At 38.5% G+C, this 24,677-nt stretch overlaps 1 long non-coding RNA gene across 4 annotated transcripts in view; it reads left to right on the plus strand.

Annotated features, from left to right (window-relative positions):
* The first annotated feature begins 10,241 nt into the window (after positions 1–10,241).
* The window catches only part of LOC149744048 (uncharacterized), a 79,431-nt gene continuing 64,995 nt past the window's right edge, over positions 10,242–24,677 (plus strand). Inside the window, exons 1-5 of one of the 4 annotated variants that reach the window (XR_016391595.1) lie at positions 10,242–13,725; positions 15,182–15,369; positions 17,788–17,851; positions 19,533–19,608; positions 20,001–20,122. This is a non-coding gene — a long non-coding RNA (uncharacterized LOC149744048). Of the gene's footprint in view, positions 13,726–15,181; positions 15,370–17,787; positions 17,852–19,198; positions 19,609–20,000; positions 20,123–24,677 lie in introns of all 4 variants that reach the window. The other 3 variants (XR_016391593.1, XR_016391594.1, XR_016391596.1) reach the window with 3 other exon arrangements.

Consider the following 24,677-nt stretch of genomic DNA (forward strand, 5'->3'; position numbering starts at 1 on the left):
CTCATCATAATTGGTATAGAGGAAACACGTCTGAACATAATAGAGACTATTTACAACAAACTCACGACTAACATATTGAATGGTGAAAAGCTGAAAACTTTTCCCCTAAAATCAGGAACAAGACAAGGATGCCCACTCTTGCCACTTCTATTTAACATACATAGTACTGGTAGTCCTAGCCATAGCAATCAGACAATAAAAAGAAATAAAAGGCATCCAAACTGGAAAGAAAGAAGTAAAATCCTATTTGCAGGTAGCATTATACCAATGTGGAAAACCCTAAAGTCTCTATCCAAAAACTATTAGAACTAATAAAGGAATTCAGTAAAGTTGCAGAATACAAAATTAATATACAGAAATCTGTTGCTTTTTTATACACTAATAATGAACTATCAAAAAGAGAAAGCAGAACAAAATCATGTTTAGAATTGGATCAGAAAGAATAAAATACCTAGGAATAAACTTAACCAAGGAGGAGAAAAACCTAAACTCTGAAAATTATGAAACACTGATGAAGGAAATTGAAGATGATACAAAGAAATGGAAAGATATCCTGTGTTCTTAGATTGGAAGAATTAATAGTTAAATGTGTCCATACTACACAAAGCAATCTACACATTTGATGGAATCCCTGACAAAATAACCATGACACTTTTCACCAAATTAGACCAAATAATCCTAAAATTTATATGGAACTAACCACAAAAGACCTCAAGTTGCCACAGCAATCTTGAGAAAAAAAGTAGATAGCTCAAATTATCATGCTCCCTGATTTCAGACTATACTACAAGTCTACAGTAATCAAAACAGCATGGCACTGGCACAAAAACAGACACACAGATCAATGGAAGAGAACTGAGACCCAGAAATAAACCCACACATCTATGGTCAATTAATCTACAAAAGGAGCCAAGAATATACGGCAGGAAAAGAAAGTCTCTTCAATAAGTAGTGCTGGGAAAACTGGTCAGTTACATGAAAAAGAATGAAATCAGAACATTTTCTCACACCACATACAAAAATAAAACGGATTAAAGACCTACCTAAATATAAGACCAGAAACTATAAAACTCCTAGGAGAGAACAAAGGCAGAACACTCTTTCACATAGATCCAAAAAATATATATTGCAATGATTTATCTCCTAAGGCAAAAGAAACAAGAGCAAAAATAAACAAATGGGGACTAATTAAACTTAAAAGTTTTTGCACAACAAAGGAAGACATTGACAAAATATCTGAATGGAAGAAAATATCTGCATATGATATGACCAATAAGGGATTAATATCTAAAATATATAAACAACTCATACAACTCCATATCAAAAAAACAACCAGAGGGCTCCAATCAAGACGGAAGAATAGAAGGATGTGGAGCTCACCTCTTCCCACAAATACTTCAAAAATACATCTACATGCAGAACAATTCTCACAGAATACCTACTGAATCCTGGCAGCTATCAGACACACAAAAGTGAAAGAAAGATCTCCATGTATCCAGGTGGGATGAAAGAAAATAAAAGGAAGCAGGACAGGACCTGAACCCCTGGAAGGGAGCTGTGAAACAGGAAAGATTCCTGCAACCTGGGAAGCCCCCTCACTGGCAGCAAGATCAGCTGGGACAGAAAGAGAACTTCAGAAGCTCAGAGGAAAGTACAGCAACCAGTTTCGGCAGGCAGAACAGAGAGAGACCTGCACAGATGGTCCGTGCCACCACCCTGCACTCCCTACCCCGATAAGTGCCTCCACTGGTGTGGGTGGGGGCTGGGGGCTGAAACTCGTGTATTAGAGGACAGACCTGGGGACAGGACTGGGATTGGCTGCACAGAGACAGCCTGAAGGGGCTGGAGTTTGGTACAGGCTGTAATCACGGGTGTATGCAGAAGAAGCCTGGGCCTGCCATAGAAGTGAAATACCATTTTTAAGCGGCCTGTGAAGGGAGGGGCAGGGCCTGCCAAAACAGCCTCTTTCTCAGTGAGCTCTCAGCCAGCTTGGTCCCACCTCTACAAGCTCTGGGAGCACACAGGTGCAAGTGCCAGCATGTTGCCCACAGGCAGAGGTGGGCTGAAATCAGAGCTTATCTCCAGGGGCCATTCAACTTAGGAAGCAGGGCTGAAATCTGAGCCCTTTCCCCATGGCTATGCAATCCACAGATTTAAACTGCCACCACCAGCTTTGTAAAATCTGCACCTGCAGGACATCCAAGTGGACAGTGGGTACTCCCACAGCTGGGACAGGTCTGGCCTTAGAATCTGTGGGCTTATAGGGCGTGCATATGTGGAGGCATGGCCAGGGTCTGGGCTGTTTCCATAGCTCCCATGGTGGGTCCAAGTGTGCAACAACTGTGGCCCTGTTACCTGATTTCAGTGGATCTGTGCCTATGGATCTGCACTGATAGTTTTGTGAAAGCAACACCTGAGGGACACCAGGGCCGATTTCTGGCATTCTCACAGTTGAGGCAGGTCTGAGGGAAGTGCCAACAACAGTGTACTTTGTGAGATGGGTGATAGGTGACACCACGGAGCACACTCCCCAGTGGACAGCTCCAGCAGAGGAATACTTAGTGGCTTCTCTCTCAGTGGGAGTGCTCTAATCCTGCCTACCTCAAACCACAGCTCACAAACAGATATGGGGGCTTCTAGTCCAACAACTACGGAGCAGATCCTGCCCCCAACAGGGCTGTGACAACCATAGAGCAAAGAGGAGGCCCCATTCAACATTCAGTGCAAGCTCCAGCTAGACACCACAACAGTCACATCCCCGAATGAGGGGATAACAGCCAGCACACACTGAGAAAAGAGGTCACAGGCATCCATACTAAAAACAGCCCTCACACCAAAAAACATTAAACCCATGCAGGCTACACAGGGATGTTCCCATGCAAAAATAGCCCTCCAAGACCACAGTAGATAGCTGTTTCTCCTAAACTCATAGAGTAAGAGAAATAAAAGTAAAGTGAAGAAGATGAGGAACCACTCCCAATGAAAAGATCAAGAGAATTCCCCTGAAAGAACAAACAAACAGACCTCTTCAGTCTAATAGAAACTGAGTTCAAAAAGGAGATAATGAAAATATTGAAGGAATTAAGAGAAGCTATTGACAGAAATGTGGATTACTATAAAAAGGAACTAGAAACTATAAGGAGGAGCCAAGAAAAATTAGAAAATTCATTTGCAGAGATGAAATCTGAACTAAAGGCAATGAATAGCAGAATGAGTAATGCAGAAGAAGGAATAAGTGATCTGGAAGATAGAATAATGGAAATCAGCCAATCAGAACAGCAGACAGAAAGCCAAATTTAAAAAAAAAATGAAAGCAATATAAGAGACCTATGGGATAATATAAAGCATGCCAGTCTATGCATAATAGGGATTCCAGAAGGAGAAGAAAGGTGAAAGGGGATCAAAAATGTAGTTGAAGAAATTATGGCTGAAAACTTCCCAAACCTAAAGAAGGAAACAGATATCCAGGTACAGGAAACACAGAGGGACCCATACAAGATAAACCCAAACAGACCTACACCAAGACATATTATAATTAAAATGGCAAAAGTTAAAGAGAGGATTCAAAAAACAGCAAGAGAAAAACAAAGAGTTTATTACAAGGAAACCCCCACAAGGCTATCAGCCGATTTCTCTACAGAAATGTTGCATGCCAGAAGGGAGGGGGAAAATATATCCAAAGTCTTGAAAGGGAAAATTCTGCAATCTAAAATACTCTACCCAGGAAGATTAACATTCAGAATAGAAGGAGAGATAAAGAATTTCTCAAACAAAAGCTAAAGGAATACAGCAATACTAAACCTGTCCTTAAAAGAAATATTGAAATGTCTTTTCTAAATAGAAAAGAAGCAAGAACCTATAGGAATGAGAAAATCACAATTGGAAAGTATATCACTTAAATTAAGCTAGTATACAGATTAAAAAAAGAAAAAAATCAAAAAAAAATTTGTGAAAGCAATGGTAACCACAATGAACAGCAAGATGATAAACATGAAGATTTAAAAGAGGACATCAAACTCATAAAATGTTGGGGAGGAGAGTAAGAAAATGTAGGGGTTTTTTTCAAAATGTGTTGGAGCCTATATGACTATCAGTCTAAAGCAAGTAGATATAGCAAGGGGTTAACATTTTTGAAAAACAGTGTAGCCACAAATCAAAAACATGCAATAGGTTCACAGAAACCAAAAAAGAACACAAACATAATACAAAAGGAAGGCATCAAAGTACAAAAGAAAAAACAAAAAGAAACAAAGAAATACAGAATCAACTGGAAAGCAAGGTTTAAAATGGCAATAAATACATATCTATCAATAATCACCTTAGATGTCAATGGACTAAGCACTCCAATCAAAAGACATAGAGTAACAGATTGCATTAAAAAAAATAAGAGCCTACAATAGTCTCCCTACAAGAGATCCACTTTAGGTCAAAGATCACACATAGATTGAAAGTGAGGGGATGGAAAAAGATACTTCATGCAAATGGAAACGATAAATTGCGGGTTGAAATACTCATATGATACAAAATAAACTTCGAAGCAAAGGCCATTAAGAAAGAAAAAGAAGGACACTATATAGTGATAAAAGGATCAGTACAAGAAGAGGATATTACACTTGTCAACATATATATATATATGCACCCAATATAGGAGCACCCAAATACATAAAACAAATACTAGCTGATATAAAGGGAGAAATTGATGGAAATACAATAATAGTAGGAGACTTTAACACCCCACTCACATCAGTGGCAGAACTTCTAGACAGAAAATCAATATGGCAACAGAAATCCTAAATGATGCAATAGAACAATTAGACTTAACTGATATTTTTGGAACATTACATCCAAAAAAAAGCAGAATACACATTGTTTTCAAGTGCACATGGAACATTTTCTAGGACTGACCACATACTAGGGCACAGAAAAAACCTCAGCCAATTTAAGAGTATAGAAATTATTTCAAGCATTTTTTTTTACCACAGTGACATGAAGCTAGAAATCAACCACAGAAAAGTAAATGAGAAAACAAAACAAAACAAAATGATTACATGGGAACTAAACAACATGCTACTAAAAGACCAAAGGGCCGACGATGAAACCAAAGAATAAATTTAACAATACCTTGAGATAAATGACAGTGAATACACAACCATACAAAAATTTACGGAATGCAGCAAACGCAGTTCTTAGATGGATGTTCATAGTGGTACAGGTCTTCCTCAGAAAACAAGCAAAATCTCAAATAAACAACCTAACCTACCTCCTAAAATAATTAGAAAAAGAAGAACAAACAAAACTTAAACTTAGCAGAAAGAAGGAAATAATAAAAATCAGAGGAAATAAAAGATATTTAAAAAACAATAGAAAAAGAAATCAATAAAACCAATAGCTGTTTCTTTGAAAGGGTAAACAAAATTGACCAACTTCTGGGCAGGCTCACCAAGAAGAAAGATAAATAATCCAAATAAACAAAATAAAAAATGAAAAAGGAGAAACAATAACCAATACCACAGAACTACATAAACCATAAGAGAATACTATGAACAATTGTATGCCAACAATTGGAGAGCCTCGAAGAAATGGACAAAATTCTAAACATTTACAGTCCACCAAAACTGAATCAGGAAGAAATAGATTATTTGAACAGACTGATCACTCACATATATACACACATATATGTATATATGTGTCTATAAACACACAGAGTATATATGTAAGTAATTGTATATATACATATGCACATAATATTTTCAGCTATTTTAGGGTGAGTTACACATGTATAATAGTTTGACCCTTTATCGCTAAATATGTCAGTGTGTGTTTCCTAAGAATAGGGTTATCCTCTTACATTTTCACATCATAGTACAGTTATCAACTTTAAAAATTTACATGAATATAATCCTTTAATCTACAGTGCATCTTTCAATTTTGTCAGTTTCTTAATAATGTCTTTATAGAATAACCCCGACCAACTCCTCCAGGAGGCAGTCAACTGGGTCTGTGACTAAGCTCCAGTTAAAACTCTAGAAACCAAAGCTTAGGTGAGCTTTCCTGAATGCAAATTCTTCATGTCTATTAGCACACGTCATTGATGAGAGGAGTTAACACTGTCCATGACTTCACCAGGAAAGGACAGCTGGATGATCCATGTTTGGAGACCTTCTAAAGTCTACCAACTGCATTTTTTCCTTTGTCTGATTTTAATTGGTATTCTTTCATTGTAATAGGCTATAGCCATGAGTATAATAGCTTTCAGTGATATTTGTCCATTTTTCTAGAAAATTATTGAACTTGCGGGTGGTCTTGGGGATCTCTGAACTTGTAATTTGTGTCAAAAGTGAGGGTGATTAGGGAAATGCCCAGACTATTTAGATGGTGTCAGAAGAAAGGGCGGTATTGTGGACAGTTCTCTAGCATCACAGTATTACATTGACCTGCCCCTGCCCCCTGCCCCAGCTATCAGAAGTGCCCTGTGGTACCTCAGACACCTGGAAAAGGTCACCAAACTTAAGTTTGCTTACACTGAAATTGCCTTTACTGGGTGGGTTCTGTAATTTAATCTCAAACAAAAGATTGCTCTCAAAACACAAGCCTATTTCTTTTGTTCTGAGGGTATTTTAATAGTTGTCTCCAAAAGATGTGAGGACATGTACCATATGACCTGCTCTACTAGATAGCCTAATGACAGTTTTGGGAGAAAGCTTTCTGGGTGCAGCTCTTATTACCTCATTGCTGACTTTATGAGTTAGCGGGAGGTAAGGAAGAACAATTCGATAGGATAAGACATGCTGGGTTTAAACCAATTTCTACCCCCCAAAACACCTTTGGAGACTTTTCATGCTATAATATAGCACATACTTGAGAAATAGTTAATATTTTTCCATAGTGAATCTTGCTAGTGAGGGAGGGAAATACTACTAAAAGGAACAGCAGTCTAAAAATTGATTCAAACAAATGTGCCATTAGAAGCATGCAGTTAAAGTAGTGAGTAAAGATGTGATGCTTTATTTCTTACAATTCTTTCTATGAACATCCATACTTTAGGACCCATAAAAAGGATCAATGGATGTTCTTTCTTTTTTATTAAATTTGTAAGTCATTGGAAAATATACAGGCCCACACTTCTTTGCTCATATCCCGTTCATCTGTGAGAGAGGGTGAAAATAATGGCTCAAAATGTTTCCCATCTTTGTCAGAGTCATATATCCTATTGATTGCTTGTTTCCAACAAATGGTGATGAGCCATAAACTCTAAAGCCCTCCATGCCCCATCTCCTTAACATTCTCCTCATAACAACCAGAATCAGGTCCATTCTATCTGCTTTTGTGATTTTAATCATTAGTTTGTAACTTTAATACCATCCATTTTGCTATCAACACGGTATGTAAGGGTTTTTTTGGATGAAGAAAAATGAACATTTTGCATTTTAAAATTGCATTTAATAATTTAGAACCACCATGGGTTTCTGTTCTTAGAAACTGCAACCAGATCTCATATCAGCAGATTTGATTATTGAAAGCACAGAGTAAAAGCTGCATTATAATGTATAAAGATGCTGATGAAGAGCAATGGAGTGCTGTGTGGTACAGCTTTGATTTACAGATCAACTAGGGTGGCCAGTTATTGATCATTACCTGTGAATTATTGATACCCTGAGATCAGTGAAATAGTTTCTTTTCAGCTTGTCTCAATTTACACTTCCTTCAAAGAATGCAGGTTTTGTTTGTAGGACTGTCTTTGTTTGACTTCCCTGAAACCTAATGGTTCACAGTACTTGTTAGAAGAGGATTCTATTGCATCTTGATATTTTAGGGGAATAAAAGTGTCTCCTTGGAAGTAAGGTCTTTCCGTTCAGTGTAGTAGTATTACCCCTTTGTATCAGATTCTTGTAGGGTCCTGGTTCTTTTAATATGAATTTGCCTTAATCATGTAACGACCTTTCCCACTTTTCTTGACCAAGTGACATTAGAGGTATTCTTTTCTTTCCTTCCTTCCTTCCTTCCTTCCTCCCTCCCTCCCTCCCTCCTTTCTTTCTTTCTTTCTTTCTTTCTTTCTTTCTTTCTTTCTTTCTTTCTTTCTTTCCCTTTCTTCCTCCCTCCCTTCCTTCCTCCTTCCCTCCCTCCCTTCCTCCCACCCTTCCTTCCTTTTCCTGTCTCTCTGTCTTTCTTTCTATCTTCTTTCTGATGTGAAAAAGTTGTCAAGTGACAATTAAAACCATCATTATTTCACCCCAAATCAGAACCTTGAAACCACTTTTAAGTATACACTCCCCTTTACTCTTCTTGTGCAATTAGTTATCAAGCTGTATTGATAGTTTTCCTTGATATCTCATCAGTCTTTTCCCCCTTATTCTAATTGTTGCTACCATAATTAAGCACTTGCAATAATCAGCTATTTTCACTATCTGGAGTCCTGGCTCTATATAATACATGATGTTCTCCACTTATAAATTTCAAAGGTTCAGACCCTGACGTTGAATGCAAAATACTACAATCAGATTTTGATCTGATTTTTAGAGGAAATCTATGATTAGAAAAAAGTTAAAGATTTCTTCTGTAAATCATCTTCTGGCACATTGCTTTAAATTTTTAACATTATTCTATACAAGTCTGTATGGATGTTCAGAGTGGACAGCTCATCTGTGCAATAGGATGTTTTATTCTAGATCAAAGAACAATTACCACTCTTAGTATGTGAGATATTTTAATGGTTATATTTAAACAGTTTCTTTTCTTTAAAGTTTTTGTTGTCTATTCAAAATCATCAGTGAACTCAAATGCCAATCAACAGGGGCTTGGTTGAATCAATAATGCTGTATCTGCAAAGTAGAATACTATGTAACTATTAAAAGAGATAAATCTACCTGGCTTAACATAGAAAAATCCCCAAGATGGATTGTCAAATAAGAAAGCAAGCTATAAGGGATTTTAGAGTAGATACACAATTTAGTTGAGAAAATAAGTATGTGTTTACATATGTACATGTGTATGTACAGACAAAGTTTGGAAGGCTATACCCTATTTTATTAGAACAGTTACCTCTTAGAAATAAAAGTAAATAGATTTTTAAAAATGTATACATTTAATTACTGATTGAAATTTTCATTAGGAGCTTGTATCACTTTTATATGCAACATTGAAAGAAAAAATTGACATATACCATGAGCGTTTGTAACTATATAAGCAAGTCTAAAGTTAATATTCAAAGCTCCTCATAATTTAGCCTCTGCTGATATTTCCACCATTACTGTTCACTTTGTTAGGATCAGTTGCAGTTTGCTTCTGGTTTACTAACTCTGTTTTGGCCAAAGCAATCTCCCTTTTCCTGAATATGCCTCATGTGAGTGTATAGTAATGTCTCTGAACACCTCCATTCACAGGGAGGAATCCTGGCCTCCTTTACATGCTAGCATGTGTTCTTCCATCATGTTTTCACATACCTAACACTCCTGCCTACCGATACCAAGAGCAGAATTGTCTGAACGACAGGGATTGTGTACCACTGCCATTGTTTTCTCCAAATCCCTGTGCAACATGTAATTTACATAATTTATTTAGATTGCCCCATATTTTCTTTTTTTTTCACATGTTTATTGGAGTATAAATGCTTTACAATGTTGTGTTAGTTTCTGCTGTACAACAAAGTGAATCAGCTATATGTATACATATATCCCCATATCCCCTCCGTCTTGAGCCTCCCTCCCACCCTCCCTATCCCACCCCTCTAGGTCGTCACAAAGCACCAAGCTGACCTCCTTGTGCTATGCAGCAGCTTCCTACTAGCCATCCATTTTACGTTTGGTAGTGTATATATGTCAGTGCTACTCTTTCACTTCATCCCAGCATCGCCTGCCCCCTCCCCTGTGCCCTCAGATCCATTCTCTACGTCTACATCTTTATTCCTGCCCTGCCACTAGGTTCATCAGTACGGCTTTTTAAAATTCCATATATATGTGTTAGCGTACAGTATTTGTTTTTCTCTTTCTGACTTGCTTCACTCTGCATGACGGATTCTAGGTCCATCCACCTCACTACAAATAACTCAATTTCATTCCTTTTTATGGTGGAGTAATAGTCCATGTATATATATATGCGCCACATCTTCTTTATCCATTCATCTGTTGATGGACACTTAGGTTGCTTCCATATCCTCACTATTGTAAATAGAGCTGCAATGAACATTTTGGTACATGACTCTTTTTGAATTATGGTTTTCTCAGGGTATATGCCCAGTAGTGGGATTGCTGGGTTGTATGGTAGTTCTATTTTTAGTTTTTTAAGGAACCTCCATACTGTTCTCCACAGTGGCTGTATCAATTTACATTCCCACCAACAGTACAAGAGGATTCCCTTTTCTGCACACCCTCTCCAGCATTTATTGTTTGTAGATTTTTTGATGATGGCCATTCTGACCAGTGTCATGTGATACCTCCTTGTGGTTTTGATTTGCATTTCTCTAATGATTAGTGATTTGCATTTCTCTAATGATTAGTGATGTTGAGCATCCTTTCATGTGTTTGTTGTCAATCTGTATATCTTCTTTGGAGAAATGTCTATTTAGGTCTTCTGCCTATTTTTGGATTGGGTTGCTTGTTTTTTTGATATTGAGCTGCATGAGTTGTTTGTATGATTTGGAGATTAATCCTTTGTCAGTTGCTTCATTTGCAAATATTTTCTCCCATTCTGAGGGTTGTCTTTTCGTCTTGTTTATGTTTCCCTTTGCTGTGCAAAAGCTTTGAAGTTTCATTAGGTCCCATTGGTTTATTTTCATTTTTATTTCCATTTCTCTAGGAGGTGGGTCAAAAGGGATCTTGCTGTGATTTATGTCATAGAGTGTTCTGCCTATGTTTTCCTCTAAGAGTTTGATGGTGTCTGGTCTTACACTTAGGTCTTTCATCCATTTTGAGTTTATTTTTGTGTATGGTTTTAGGGAGTGTTCTAATTTCATTCATTTACATGTAGGTTGTTTATTTGAGATGTTTCTTGTTTTTTAAGGTAGGATTGTATTGATAGAAACTTCGCTCTTAGAACTGATTTTGCTGCATCCCATAGGTTTTTGTGTCATCATGTTTTCATTGTCATTTGTTTCAAGGTATTTTTTTATTTCCTCTTTGATTTCTTCAGTGATATCTTGGTTATTTAGTAGTGTATTGTTTAGCGTCCATGTGTCTGTATTTTTTGCACATTTTTCCTGCAATTGATATTTAGTCTCATAGCGTTGTAGTTGGAAAAGATACTTGATACAATTTGAATGTTCTTAAATTTACCAAGGCTCGATTTGTGACCCAAGATATGATCTATCCTGGAGAATGTTCCATGAGCACTTGAGAAGAATGTTTATTCTCTTGTTTTTGAATGGAATGTCCTATAAATATCAATTAAGTCCATCTTGTTTAATGTATCATTTAAAGCTTGTGTTTCGTTATTTATTTTCATTTTGGATGATCTGTCCATTGGTGAAAGTGGAGTGTTAAAGTCCCCTCCTATGATTGTGTTACTGTCGATTTCCCCTTTTATGGCTGTTAGTATTTGCTTTATGTATTGAGGTGCTCCTTTGTTGGGTGCATAAATATTTACAATTGTTATATATTTTACTTGGGTTGATCCCTTGATCATCATGTAGTGTCCTTCTTTGTCTCTTGTCTTTGTTTTAAAGTCTCTTTTGTCTGATATGAGAATTGCTACTCCAGCTTTCTTTTGATTTCCATTTGCATGGAATATCTTTTTCCATTCCCTCACTTTCAGTCAGTATGTGTCCCTAGGTCTGAAGTGGGTCTCTTGTAGACAGCATAAATATGGGTCTTGTTTTTTTAACCATTCAGCCAGTCTGTGTCTTTTTGTTGGAGCATTTAATCCATTTACATTTATGGTAATTATTGATATGTATGTTCCTATTACCATTTTCTTAATTGTTTTGGGTTTATTATTGTAGGTCTTTTCCTTCTCTTGTGTTTCCTGCCTAGAGAAGTTCCTTTATCATTTGTTGTAAAGCTGGTTTGATGGTGCTAAATTCTCTTAGCTTTTGCATGTCTGTAAAGGTTTTAATTTCTCTGTCAAATCTGAATGAGATCCTTGCTGGGTAGAGTCATGTTGGTTGTAGGTTTTTCCCTTTCATCACTTTAAATATGTCCTGCCATTCGCTTCTGGCTTGCAGAGTTTCTGTTGAAAGATCAGCTGTTAACCTTATGGGGATTCCCTTGTGTGATATTTGTTGCTTTTCCATTACTGCTTTTAATATTTTTCTTTGTATTTAATTTTTGATAGTTTGATTAATATGTGTCTTGGTGTGTTTCTCTTTGGGTTTTTCCTGTATGGAACTCTCTGCACTTCCTGGACTTGATTGACTATTTCCTTTCCCTTGTTAGGGAAGTTTTTGACTCTAATCTCTTCAAATATTTTCTCAGACCCTTTCTTTTTCTCTTTTTCTTCTGGGACCACTATAATTCGAATGTTGGTGTGTTTAATGTTGTCCCAGAAGTCTCTGAGACTGTTCTCAGTTCTTTTCATTTTTTTTTTCTTTACTCTGCTCCCTGGCAGTTGTTTTCACCATTTTATCTTCCAGCTCATTCATCCATTCTTCTGCCTCAGTTATTCTGCTATTGATTCCTTCTATAGTATTTTTAATATCAGTTATTACATTGTTCATCACTGTTTGTTTCCTCTTCAGTTCCTTTAGATCCTTGTTAAATGTTTGTGTTTTTCTCCATTCTGTTTCTGAGATTTTGGATCATCTTTACTGTCCTTACTCTGAATTCCTTTTCAGGTAGGTTGCATATTTTGTCTTCATTTATTTGGTCTTGTAGGATTTTACCTTGCTCCTTCATCTGTAACATAATTTTTGTTGTTTCATTTTTTTTTTGATGGGAGGGGCTGTATTCCTGTCTTACTGGTTGTTTGGCCTGAGGCTTCCTTCAATGGAGTTTGCAGGAAGTTAGGTAGAGCCGGACCTTGGTGCCGAGATGAGGACCTCCAGGAGGCCTCACCTCAATTAATATTTCCTGGCATCTGAGGTTCTTTGTTAGTCCAGCAGCTTGGACTTGGTGCTCCCACCACAGGAGCTCGGGCCTGACCTCTGGCCTGGGAACCAAGAACCTGCAAGCTGCATAGCATCATTAAAAAAAAAGAATAAAAAAGAATAAAAGGAGCAGTACAATAACAAAGAATAAATATAAAATTAGAACAATAAAAAATGTATTAGGAAAAATAAAAATATAATTGAAACAACTGCAACTGCAACAAGGGAAAACAAAACCACACCAGAAACAAGAAAAAAAAGTGGTGGGGGGGAACAACCCAAAAGGAGCAGAACAATAACAAAGTATAGAGAATAAAATAAAATTAGAAAAATAAAAGGTTTATTAGAAAAAATTAATTATATTAATGAATTATCAAGAAGAAGGTAAAACAGCACCCCGACCTAAAAGAAGAGAAAAGGAAAAAAAAAAAAAAAGGCCTTGGCTCTTGGGGGTGGAGTTTAGGTGGGGGGGTGGAACTTAGGCAGGGGCAGGGTTTAGGGTTGGGCGGGGCCTAGCCAGGGTGGTGACGTTTGAGTGTGGGGCGGGGCCTAGACTCAGGACCCACACAGCCAGAAAAGGCCTTGGGTGTGGGGACTAGGCTGGGCAACATTCAAGTGTGTGGTGGGGCCTCTGCCTAGGACCTACACAGAATGGGAGAGGCAGCACATCCAAAGGGGTTCTCTGGAGTGTGGATTTCGGGAGTTTGGAGGTAGGGCCATGGGTGAGGGTGTGTGTGCGGGGTTTAGGCCCAGGGTGTTTGGAGGGGGTCTCAGAAGGGGTCTCCGAGTGTAGAGGTGGGGCCCTGGGTGGGGGTGTAGGGGCAGGGCTTGGGCTCTACCTGGTAGGAGGGAGGCTCCCAGGGCAGAGGATTAGGCCTGGGAGCCCAACAGGCTCCCCGGTGCCTAAGTGGGCAGCGAAAGCGCTGGCCGTGTTCCTTTCTGTTCCTCCACGCCCTCCCCCATGGTCTCCCCCAGGGTCTCCACAGTCGCCGCTGGACCCTAACTGTGGGCTGGTCCCACTGAGTGTAGGAACTCCTACCCCCACCCATTTGCCCCTCAGGGGTGCAGGTCCCAGAGGTCTGGCCTTTACTTTTGCTCCCCCTTTCCTCCCTCCCACTCCGTCAGGACCCACGCAGCTGGAGGGGTTTAGGTGGGCAGAGGATCAGGTCCGGGATTTCATCAGGCTTCTGGGGCCCAAGAGAGTAGGGGAAACCTAGCCACCCTCCCTTTTGATCCTCTGCCCTCCCAGTGGTCCCCCAATTTCCCCCTCCAGGTGTGGGATCTCTTCCTCTCCCCCAGCTGCCCCTCAGGGGCGCCAGTCCAGTCCCACCTCCACTTCTCCTCCCCACTCACTCTCCCCATGTCCCATGTCGTACTTGGTTGCTGGGAGTTCCTCCCGTCCCCTTAGGCGTCTGTGGTCCCCTACCGGTGCCTGGTAGGTGCCCTAGTTGTGCCAAGATGCGAATTTCATGCCCTCCTAGTCTGCCATCTTGACTCCCCCATATTTTCTTTAGTGCTTTATAAGGGTAACTGGGTAATTAAGTATGAAAAGTGAAACCACTGATATAAGTCAGTTCTATATTCACTTTAATAACTGTTAGAACAAAATAGCTGTTAAAATATCTTACACACTGAAAGTGGTAATTGTTTTTTGATCTATGATTATGTATCTTTTGGCACAGAGAAGCTGTCCACTCTGGCCATTCATGTAGCCCTGTTTGGAATCACTTTAAAATGCTTATCTTAGATTTCTAAGTGCTTAAGGCCAATGTCCCGTTTAAAAAACATTCTTCCATACAGGTCCAGTGACCCCTTTTCAGCACCTTACTTATCTTTCTATACCTTAGTTCTTCATTTGGTGATAACAGTAGTTCCTACCTGATAGAGTTGTTATGTGATTATATGAGGTAATGATATTTCGAATGTGCTTAAAATAGTTGTTTGGCATGTATTAGTGATGTTTCATTTAATCCTCACTTGGGACTTATCTTGAGAGCTTAGTAAAACACCATTCAAATATAGCACTTAAAACAGTGCCTGGCACACAGTAAGTATTCAGAATAATTTATGGAAATAATTCTTCTTAATTTTTTTCTCCTCGTCTGAATCCTCCCCAGCCACATTTCACAAAAGTATCTTAGCACCTTTTATGCTCTTTTGTCTCAGGGCAGGCTTGTATTTCAGTGCTAACTTGCAGAAATTTCCTGGAAGATATATTCCTCTCCTGGGTTTTGATCTTTAAAGGCTGAGCATCCTGGAAAGATGATACTAAGTGCCTATGTTTAGGATTGGAATTTTGGAGGATGCACATTGATGGTGACAGGATTTTGGAAGGAATGGGAAGCAGTTTGAAGGTGAGATTCTAGAGGCTCCTAGTCTCAGCGTACATCCCCAGGTACATACATGGCGTAAAATCAAATAGCTTTTAGATTATAGACTTGCATAATGAGGATTTCTGCTGTGGCCACAGAAGACTGCAAGATGAAGCTCTTTCTCTAGAATGTCCTAAATTATGGGTGAACCCTGAAGGTGATACAGCCAGCAATGGCAGAGATCAGAATCTCCTAGCAGCCCATTAGGCTTTTGAGGCTGAATATAATTTGATTAAATGAAAATAAAATCATTGATCATTCTTGCATACCCTATAAAATGAGATTCACAGCCCTTAACCAGAGAAATTGGGTCCTTTTATAGGCTAACTTTGTCCCTGTCAAACTGGGATATGCACCTCCTGATGATCCAGAAGGACAGTTGAATATTTAATAATCTGAGCTCCAGGATCCATTACCCATCTAATAGCTGTTCTTTGGAGGAAACGCAAATGACTTTTTCCTAATCTTTATTCAAGGATGAGTCTTAAAAAGCTCTGGAAACATAAACAGCATGAGCTCCATCGAGAATAGTGCAGAGCAAGCACACATTAAATAGTAAACTAGAAGGAATCTGAAAGAGTGAATGGTGGTCATTTTGAAGTAAAAATTCTAAACCCAGTGGTGGATGATAGGACAGATAATGACACATCTAGTCACCACAGACTCCCTAATAAAGCATAAACCTTAGCTTTGTTGCAAGGATGAAAGTAATGGTGCTGCTTAATGGGAGCAGCAGACCAGAGGTGTTTAATCACCTAAAATCACTGATGGTAAAATCACCTCATCGTGCTTATGGAGGCAAGGATCATTTACACACACTTCAAGTCACCCTTGACAAACAGGCTCTTTGTTGATTTCATTAAGTGCCGAAATTTTCTCACCCAGCTCGCCTCAGGATGCACACATTTCATTTCCATGCGTGTTCTGGGAGGACAGTCCATGTCATTTGCCAGCATTTCGGCCAACATATACATAATCAAATGCAGCCACCATGGAACATGGGCTGAGAAACAATCCATCCAGTGTTTAATGAGTAACATTAGCATGCTCTTAAAAGCACTAATAGCAAGTTTCATTACTGTTCATTTTAGTGTGGATGGCAGCTATCCAAAACCTAACCATGTACTAAATTCATTTTAGTAAAAGCAGAAAATAATAAATAAAATAAATGATTGTAATTACAAGTTACTTCTAGAAGTTAGACTTATATTAACATGACATTAACTCAGAAAAGAAACACTTTCTTTTTTTTTTTTTCCAGATTACAATTTTCTTTTAGGAAACCCTTTCTCTCCTACAGTGACTTTCAATCTAATATTGTCTTCAAATTAATTTTCATTATTTTATTATAAAAGTGATGTTATTATACTTTTTGGGATTTTGATCCTGAGGATCAGAAATTGTTCAGAAGGCATTTGGAGTTTTCTATAAATTTGTTTATATTGACTTTTGCAGTATCCACTCCCACTGCTTTCTTGTGTGCCTTCCTATACTTCTTCCCTTTCCAGTCTCTTCAGGATGTTCCCCAGCTCCTTTACAGCTATGGTTCTGGATGTGATTTTAGTTCTGCAAGTCACACATTCTCACGGGGTCATGGATTTGGAATTTTCTTGTGCAGATGGTGGCAGAGGTTCTCAGTTGCTGGAGTCATCAGCTTCAGCGGTGTTTCCTGATTTGAGAATCTGCTTCCTCACCATTGCAGAGGCAGTAGCTGCTGTGGCAGCCTGGTGTGGCCAGAACCTCAGTCTAGGGTCTGTTGCTTCCCTTCTCTCTAATTATAAGCTTTTCTACTTCAGGTATCTAGGAAAGATTCTATGCTCTACAGCTGAACCCTGAGTAAGACTGCCTTGGTGCCTACTTCATAGATTGCAAACATTTTGGTGATTAAATGGGATACTTGCATACAGTTTCCTTAGCCAAATGCCTGGCACAGAGTGGATAATAAATATTAGCTTCTATTTTTCCCCTCATAATGCCTAGGGTGGTTCAATGTGAACCTACCTGATAGAAAAATTAAATCCTCAGTATACTTTTTAGTTACATGGTGACTACATATGACACAGTAGAGAAAGACATAGAGACAGTGTGTTATAATGGTAGGGCCAGAGAGTGGTGAACAGTATTTAGAGTAAAATGATCTAGGTTCAACTCTCAGACCTACTTATTGTTTGGCCTTGAGCAAAGTTTTCTGGGGTTTATTTGTTCCAGCTACAGTGGGAGATGAACTGCGTTTTCTTTAATGTTTCTCAAGTTTTTAAAATTCTGAGACTTATATTCTAGCTTCATTTGCTTCTAATTTTCAGTAATGATTTGAAATAACAAGAATGTTCACTTCTTTAGATGACTCATTGTTTAAGGCGTATGATAGCAAACGATGAAGTTGTTTTTTTTTTTTTTAAGACCTGCCTGATGCTTGCCATCATAAAAGGTGAATTAAGCAATGCAAGGAAGAAAAAAAATAGAGGTGAGGATAGTACATTTAACGCATTTGGGAGGATAAAGAAAAAAGTCCTCTTAGTTTAGTTTGTCTTATCAGTGACAAACTGAAACTGGTTTTTCATAGTAACACCTGGTCATTGTTCTAAAAATATGAAACTTGAGGCCTGTTTGTTGTTGTTGTGTTTTTGTTTTTTTACAGTTAGAAACCTTGATTACAGTGCTACATTTAGAAAATTTAGACAAGGCACTCTGAGGAACTGAAAATTGTAGAAGAAAATAGAATCTCTTAAGGGTGTAGGAAGTAGATACAATCTCTGGCAGAGAAAAGCAGTTTTCACAAAAATATAATAGAGAAAGATAACTGAACTTATTATAAAGGCACCTAACTAAAAGGGAAAAATCAGTAGAGGAAAGGAAGTTATCTCCTAGTCTTAAGCTGTTTAAGGTCTTGGGATGCCAGGAAAGATGCAAAATGCCATTTATTCTTTTTCTTTCTGTCTCAAAACTGCTTTAAAAATCCACGAAAAAGGGCTTCCCTGGTGGCGCAGTGGTTGGGAGTCTGCCTCCCGATGCAGGGGACGCGGGTTCGTGCCCCGGTCCGGGAAGATCCCACATGCCGCGGAGCGGCTGGGCTCGTGAGCTGTGGCCACTGAGCCTGCGCGTCCGGAGCCTGTGCTCTGCAACGGGAGAGGCCACAGCAGTGAGAGGCCCACGTACTACAAAAAAAAAAAAAAATCCACGAAAAAATCAAGCCTGCCTTTTAGCTATTAAAATTGAATTTTTAAAAAAATGACATGGGTTCAGATTTGGATTGACATTATTGACTAGTTACTCTTCTTTTCATACAAATGATAGCAGTATCAGTGTTTGAATCTGGCTCATTTGGTTACGAGGAAGAATTCAGTCAGATTATTGCAGTGGACCAATGGTTGTTATAATTACATATGGACTCTGACTGGACCTGGAAGCTTAGGCGTAGAGAGAAATATTTTGCTCCCTCTCTGAGTCTTTGGTGCTCTGTGTCCATCTGCTGTATTCCCCATTCCAACCTCTGGAACTTATCTGCTGACGCTGGTTTTCTACATCTTCATTGTCCAGCTTGCCTATTTGCGTAGGTTACTTCTCCTAGATTATCTTTGTCCCCTTTCTACAGCACACATTTTTTTCTCTAACTTGTATTTTAATCTCATGTATAACATAGGAAGCCTTGCCTCTGTTGGGGTAAGGAAAGCATTTTCCTCTTTTCTCCTCAGAGCAACTCCTTCATTTGGGAATATGTAACTAATATGATTGAGGGAATTGGGACCTGGGCTGCCAAGAATTTACCACTCGTTCTTATTCTCATTCTCTTGTTCTTTCTGTTTCTCACTAGTTTCACTTCAGAGGGAAAGAAAGAAATCCTTTTTTTTTCTTTTTTGGCCACACCACGCAGCATGGGGAATCTTAGTTCCTCAACCAGGGATTGAACCCGCAGTGGAAGTGCATAGTCTTAACTGCTGGACCACCAGGAAAGTCCTGAAAGAAGTCTTGATTTTAAATTCCAAGCTGTATTCTGGCTTTACCAGAATGACAGCTGTTAAATTTCCCCTTTTGATTTCTATGTATATTGATCTACTGGTTCAAGATCCATAAGGCAGTGATTCTCAACTGGAAGTGATTTTGATAGGGGACATTTGACAATGTCAGAAAACATTTGTGATTGTCAGGACTGAAGAAGGAGATTCTACTGGCTTCTGGTCATTAGAGTTCAAGGATGCTGCCAAACATCATTCAATGCACCAGGTAACAACCCGCGTAAAAATAACAATAATAATACTGCTATATTTAAAATAGATAACCAACAAGGAGCTACTGTATAGCACCAGGAACTCTGCTCAATACTCTGTAATAACTTATATGGGAAAAAAAATTCGATAAAGAGTAGATACATGTATACGTACAACTGAGTCACTTTGCTGTACACCTGAAGCTAACACAGCATTGTTAATCAACTATACTCCAATATAAAGTAAAAATTAAAAAATTTTTTTCTAGCCCCAAATATCAGTAGTGCCAAAGTTGAAAAATTCTGCCATACGAGAAGTAAAGGGTTTGAGATTAATTATTGCCTTTTTATTCAAAAACTATTTTATTACCGTTTCTAACTATCTAATCTCTCAATTACACCCTTCCAGATTCCCAGGGAAAGATATGAATGGTGAAACCTATTTTTGAACTAGGCTCCACAAAGCACAGCCTTCTGCCAGTCCAAGGGTTCAAGTTCCTTAGTCCAACCCGAACAACTATGACTCACAAGGTATCAGCTATGATTATAAAATAAAACATGGACATGTTAGCTCTTGTCTCTAAAAAAGGTAGATAATTTTTTTAGAAGGAGATGTGATTAGGTAGGAATCATAAAACATGTTCAGACCAAAAAAATAAAATATAATTTCCTTAATACTTAATAACTTTTAATTGATGACAAAAATCAAGTGAGTCTTCTATCATGTACATTTTAAGCCAATATGATTCAGTAATATTGTTTTGGATATTCAGTTACTATATTTGTGAGAACACTTAATTTTTATTATCTCTGAGAAAAAGGAAAAAACTAATTACATATTGGATTAATTTGTGAGTTTCCTATCCTTAGGTACCCTGGGGGTCTATAATTCTTACTTCCAGAAACTCTTTGTAAGCCTTTTTTCCAGAAAAGAGTTTCAGACCAGGAATGCAGAGGCAAAACAGAACACATTGCAGATGCTAATATTCACTAGAAGAGGAGCAAGGGAGCTGTTTTCGAAGGAGTGTTGTGCACAGATTCTGTTATGACTTTAATGGAAACAGTGCATGTCATTCCCACACAGCTTGCTGAGTACTTGCCCCTGAGAATATAGTGATTAGAATGAATGATGTGCTGGGATTAAAACACTTTACTGTTTAGTTCTATTTGTTGGGAAACATTTACTGTTTCTAGCCCTGGTTTCCCTTATGATATGATTAGGCAGAGAGGAGTCACTTTCCTGAGGAAACTGAGGTCACAGTGTTCTCTCACGATATAAAGCTCGTGAGGCATGTGGAAGAGCTGAGATCATGGATTTGGAAAGGATCGCTGTAGAGTTGTTAAAGTAAAATTTTCTACAGATAACTTACTGATCTAGTTGACTTCTATTCAGTGATTCATGACTTGGGTACTGTTTAATCTAACAGGTAGAAAGGAGCTCTGAAGAGCAGTACAAGGTGAGAGCTTTTTATAGACCAAAGTGAGCAGGGTCAAGGACGATGTACTGGTCATTTGCTAATGGGTTAATGAGAGTTCCTTTCCTTATATGGAACAAGGAGCTGGATAAGGGTTTGGTAAGCAGGCAAGCATGATTGGTTGGTTGACCTGGGCCTTCCTTTGCTTGGAGAGCCCAGGTAGGGAAACTTAGATAAATTTTGGTTTGCTGATGTGGGGCTTAGCATGAGTGATTCCATCTTGGACCTAATCTGGTTACTTTGACAGAGTCCTTGGCCTATCACATAGTCTTTACTATGCAAATAGGGCCAGTCACTTCAGAATTTTGAGAATTGATCTCAGTATCTTTCTACTGAAGACAATAACTGCTTTCCAGCATTGTGGCAAGACATTTAAGAGCTTCCATCACAGCTCCAGCGCAACTTAACCACGTAACCAGTTCTGTGAATGCTGTCATGTTCTGGAATATTATCGTGCCTCACTTTTCTGTTTTGTAAATTTGGGAAGATTGTATCTGCTTCACAGGGTTTTTTGAGAAAGAAATGAGTTACTAATAATGACTGCAAAGCACTTGTGACAGTGTCTGTCTCAAATGTTATTATCATTGTTAATGCACGTTGAGCTTTTAGCTCAGTGCTTGAAAACCTGGCAATCATTCAGTCAATGGTAGCTAGTTTTTACACAGTGCCCGGTATTATTATTGCTAGAAACAAAGAAAAATAACAATTTACGGCAAGGGAGAATCCAGTAAATGATCTATGAAGGTCTGTTATTGCCTAAACCAACATATGCTTTGTGATAGTGATTAGGCTGGGTGGGAGCCATCAGTCAAGCCAGAAGGATGAGGCAAATGAGGAAACCTTTTCAGAAGACATGTGGATGATTCTAGGGAACTGGATGACGTTTTGGTTGGGGGCATAACTTCACAGTAATTGAACACTCCCCAAATATCATTTTTAAAGTAAACTTACCTTATTACTGTTAGTTGGAGGCATAAATTTCCACTCTGTGAATGCCCTGTGCATTTGTGGATCCGATTGCAGGGTTAAACAAAATCAACAGAGTCCTTCCATCCCATTCATTTCTAATGCAACCTGTATTGCTACCATCAGCAGCAAAATAAAATCTTTTCCATTTACCTCTGACTCAAAAAGCAGAGGGAGAGGCATTTTGAGATAGTTTAAATAGGGAAATGGAGATTTAGAGGTTAAGTGATGGGTTTAATGACAGTGGTGCTTCATGTTAGTACTGTATTTCATTTTTCAAAGTATATCCTCATAAATAATCTCCTTGGATCTATACAACTAAATAGAATAGAAACAAGAATATAAGACTGTTATCTCCGTATAACAAATCAGAAAGCTGATGTTTCTCTATCAGATGTATACTCAGGCTAAACTGGAGACATTGATTCCAGCTCTCACTGTTACGTAGGGGAGCTTCTCTTGCTATCATTGTAAAGCCTACAGCATTTCCCCAGCATTGACTTTATTCTGATTTCTTTAAAAATAAACTCCTGGGCTTCCCTGGTGGCTCAGTGGTTGAGAGTCCGCCTGCTGATGCGGGGAACATGGGTTCGTGCCCAGGTCCGGGAAGATCCCACATGCCGCGGAGCAGCTGGGTCCGTGAGCCACGGCCACTGAGCCTGCGCGTCCGGAGCCTGTGCTCTGCAACAGGAGAGGCCACAACAGTGAGAGGCCCGCGTATCACAAAAAATAAATAAATAAATAAACTCCTGCTAGTCTTTCTTGAATTAGATGCTGATAGACCTAAGAAAATGAGTCTAATTCCTCTTCCCCATTAGCCCTAAAGCTAACATACCTGCAGATCTAAGTTACTCTTTTCTCTAAATCAGACTTCCCTCAGTAGTCTGAACTTATCTATCACAAATTCTAGAACTTTCATCATACGTCAGAAAAATGTACTTTATCCACTTCCCTGAAGAAAGAAAACAAGTATAATTCACTCAGCTAATATTGACTGATGGCCAACAGTATTAGAATCTTATTGTGTGTTTATGTACAGTCATGAACAAAAAAGATACAGTCCTTGAAATTAGGTAATTTGCTTATTAGGGCAGGGACATAGGTGATATTCATGAAATAATTTAAAATTTTATTCAGCAGTAAGTTGCCATGAAAAAAATAAAATAAAAAACAGTGTTCTTGAGCATTATATTATATTGAATGGAGCAAGAAGTTATCCCTGAGGAAATTGCCTTTGAAAGACAAAAAAGGAGCCAGGCATTCAAAAATCTGGGACAAGAGAGAGCCAAATAAAGGAAAATGTTAGTGCAAAGATGGGAGCCAGGCTGGTGTGATCAAAGGATCAAGAGGATTCCAATAAATAAGGACTAAGTTGAATAAGGGGGCAAATGAGAAGAATTGAAGTTAGGGACATAGGCAGGGACAGATATTCTGGGGCCTTAGGATGCCCCATAAAAGGGATTTGGATTTTATTCTAAATCCTAGTGCTATCTATTGGTTTTGAGTGTGGAGAGACTTGATCTGATCTCATTTTTAAAAGAATACGCTGGCTGTTTTAAGAAAAATGAATTGTGGGGAGGCAAGAGTAGAGTCTGGGGACTAGTGAGAGGCCTCCAGTAAACCAAAAGAGATTATCATGTTCAAACAAGGACTTGATGATGCATTGTCTTGCCTTAGAGTTGGGGTGGATGGTGATTGAAAGGGAAGAATTGGACACTTCCTAGCTGGGGATTTGAGTAGCTGGGTGGACAACGCTGTCCTCACTTGAAGTAGGAAAGACTTAGGGTGAGAGAAAAGGTCTTGGGGCTGGGGACAAATGGGTAGTTCTGGTTTTAAAAAAATTATGTCTGGAATTTATATTTTGTTTTAGATGTGTTCTCACTTATATGCAGTACAGGGTAACAGTAGTTTCCCTTGAATTTGAGCCGTTATTTCTATTATATCAGCCTCAGGTTGTAGTTGTTTATTAAGCAGTCATGTGTAGAAAAAAATGTATTCAGTGAAAAACTATGCATCCTTTCTCTCTCTCTCTCTCTCTCTCTCTCTCTCTCTCTCTCTCTCTCTCTCTCTCTCTCTCTCTCTCTCTCTATATATATATATATATATATATATATATACACACACACACACAGACACGTACTTTTTTTTAATGCAGGCTTCTTAGATTTCCCTTCTTGGTTATCAGATTCTAGCTCTGTTTCTTGTCTCTGAGCTATTTTGCAACTCTTTGTAAGTTGCAGGTAACTAATAGATATATAAACTCTTCTCTGTGCAGTAGTGATTTTAATTGAGTACCTTTTTTCTGTGGAAAACTGGTTTTGTCCACATTTGCAATTAATTTCAACATTCCTTTACTCCATATGAATTTTTCTTCCTTTTCCCTTCATTCAGTTACAACATCTGCTTGATTTCCTCATCTAAGTAAAGTAAAATCTTTAATGTGCATTCCTTTTTATATCTGTATGAGAATCATAGCTTTACTTTTTCCTAAAAATGATCTTTTAGCACAGTTCTCACCAATGGCTCATATTGCTCTCCTGGGCAGATGAACACCCATACATTTTCACACAAACTACTGTAAAGTTGTGCTCCCGAATTCTGTATTTAATAATGGGACATTAACACATTTCATTTCATATGATGCC

This window comes from Delphinapterus leucas, unplaced genomic scaffold (assembly GCF_059928025.1).
Source record: "Delphinapterus leucas isolate spDelLeu-1000000601 "Yukka" unplaced genomic scaffold, BTC_Dleu_Yukka2 spDelLeu_asBTCV2_sq25, whole genome shotgun sequence".
Taxonomy (NCBI): Eukaryota; Metazoa; Chordata; class Mammalia; order Artiodactyla; family Monodontidae; genus Delphinapterus; species Delphinapterus leucas.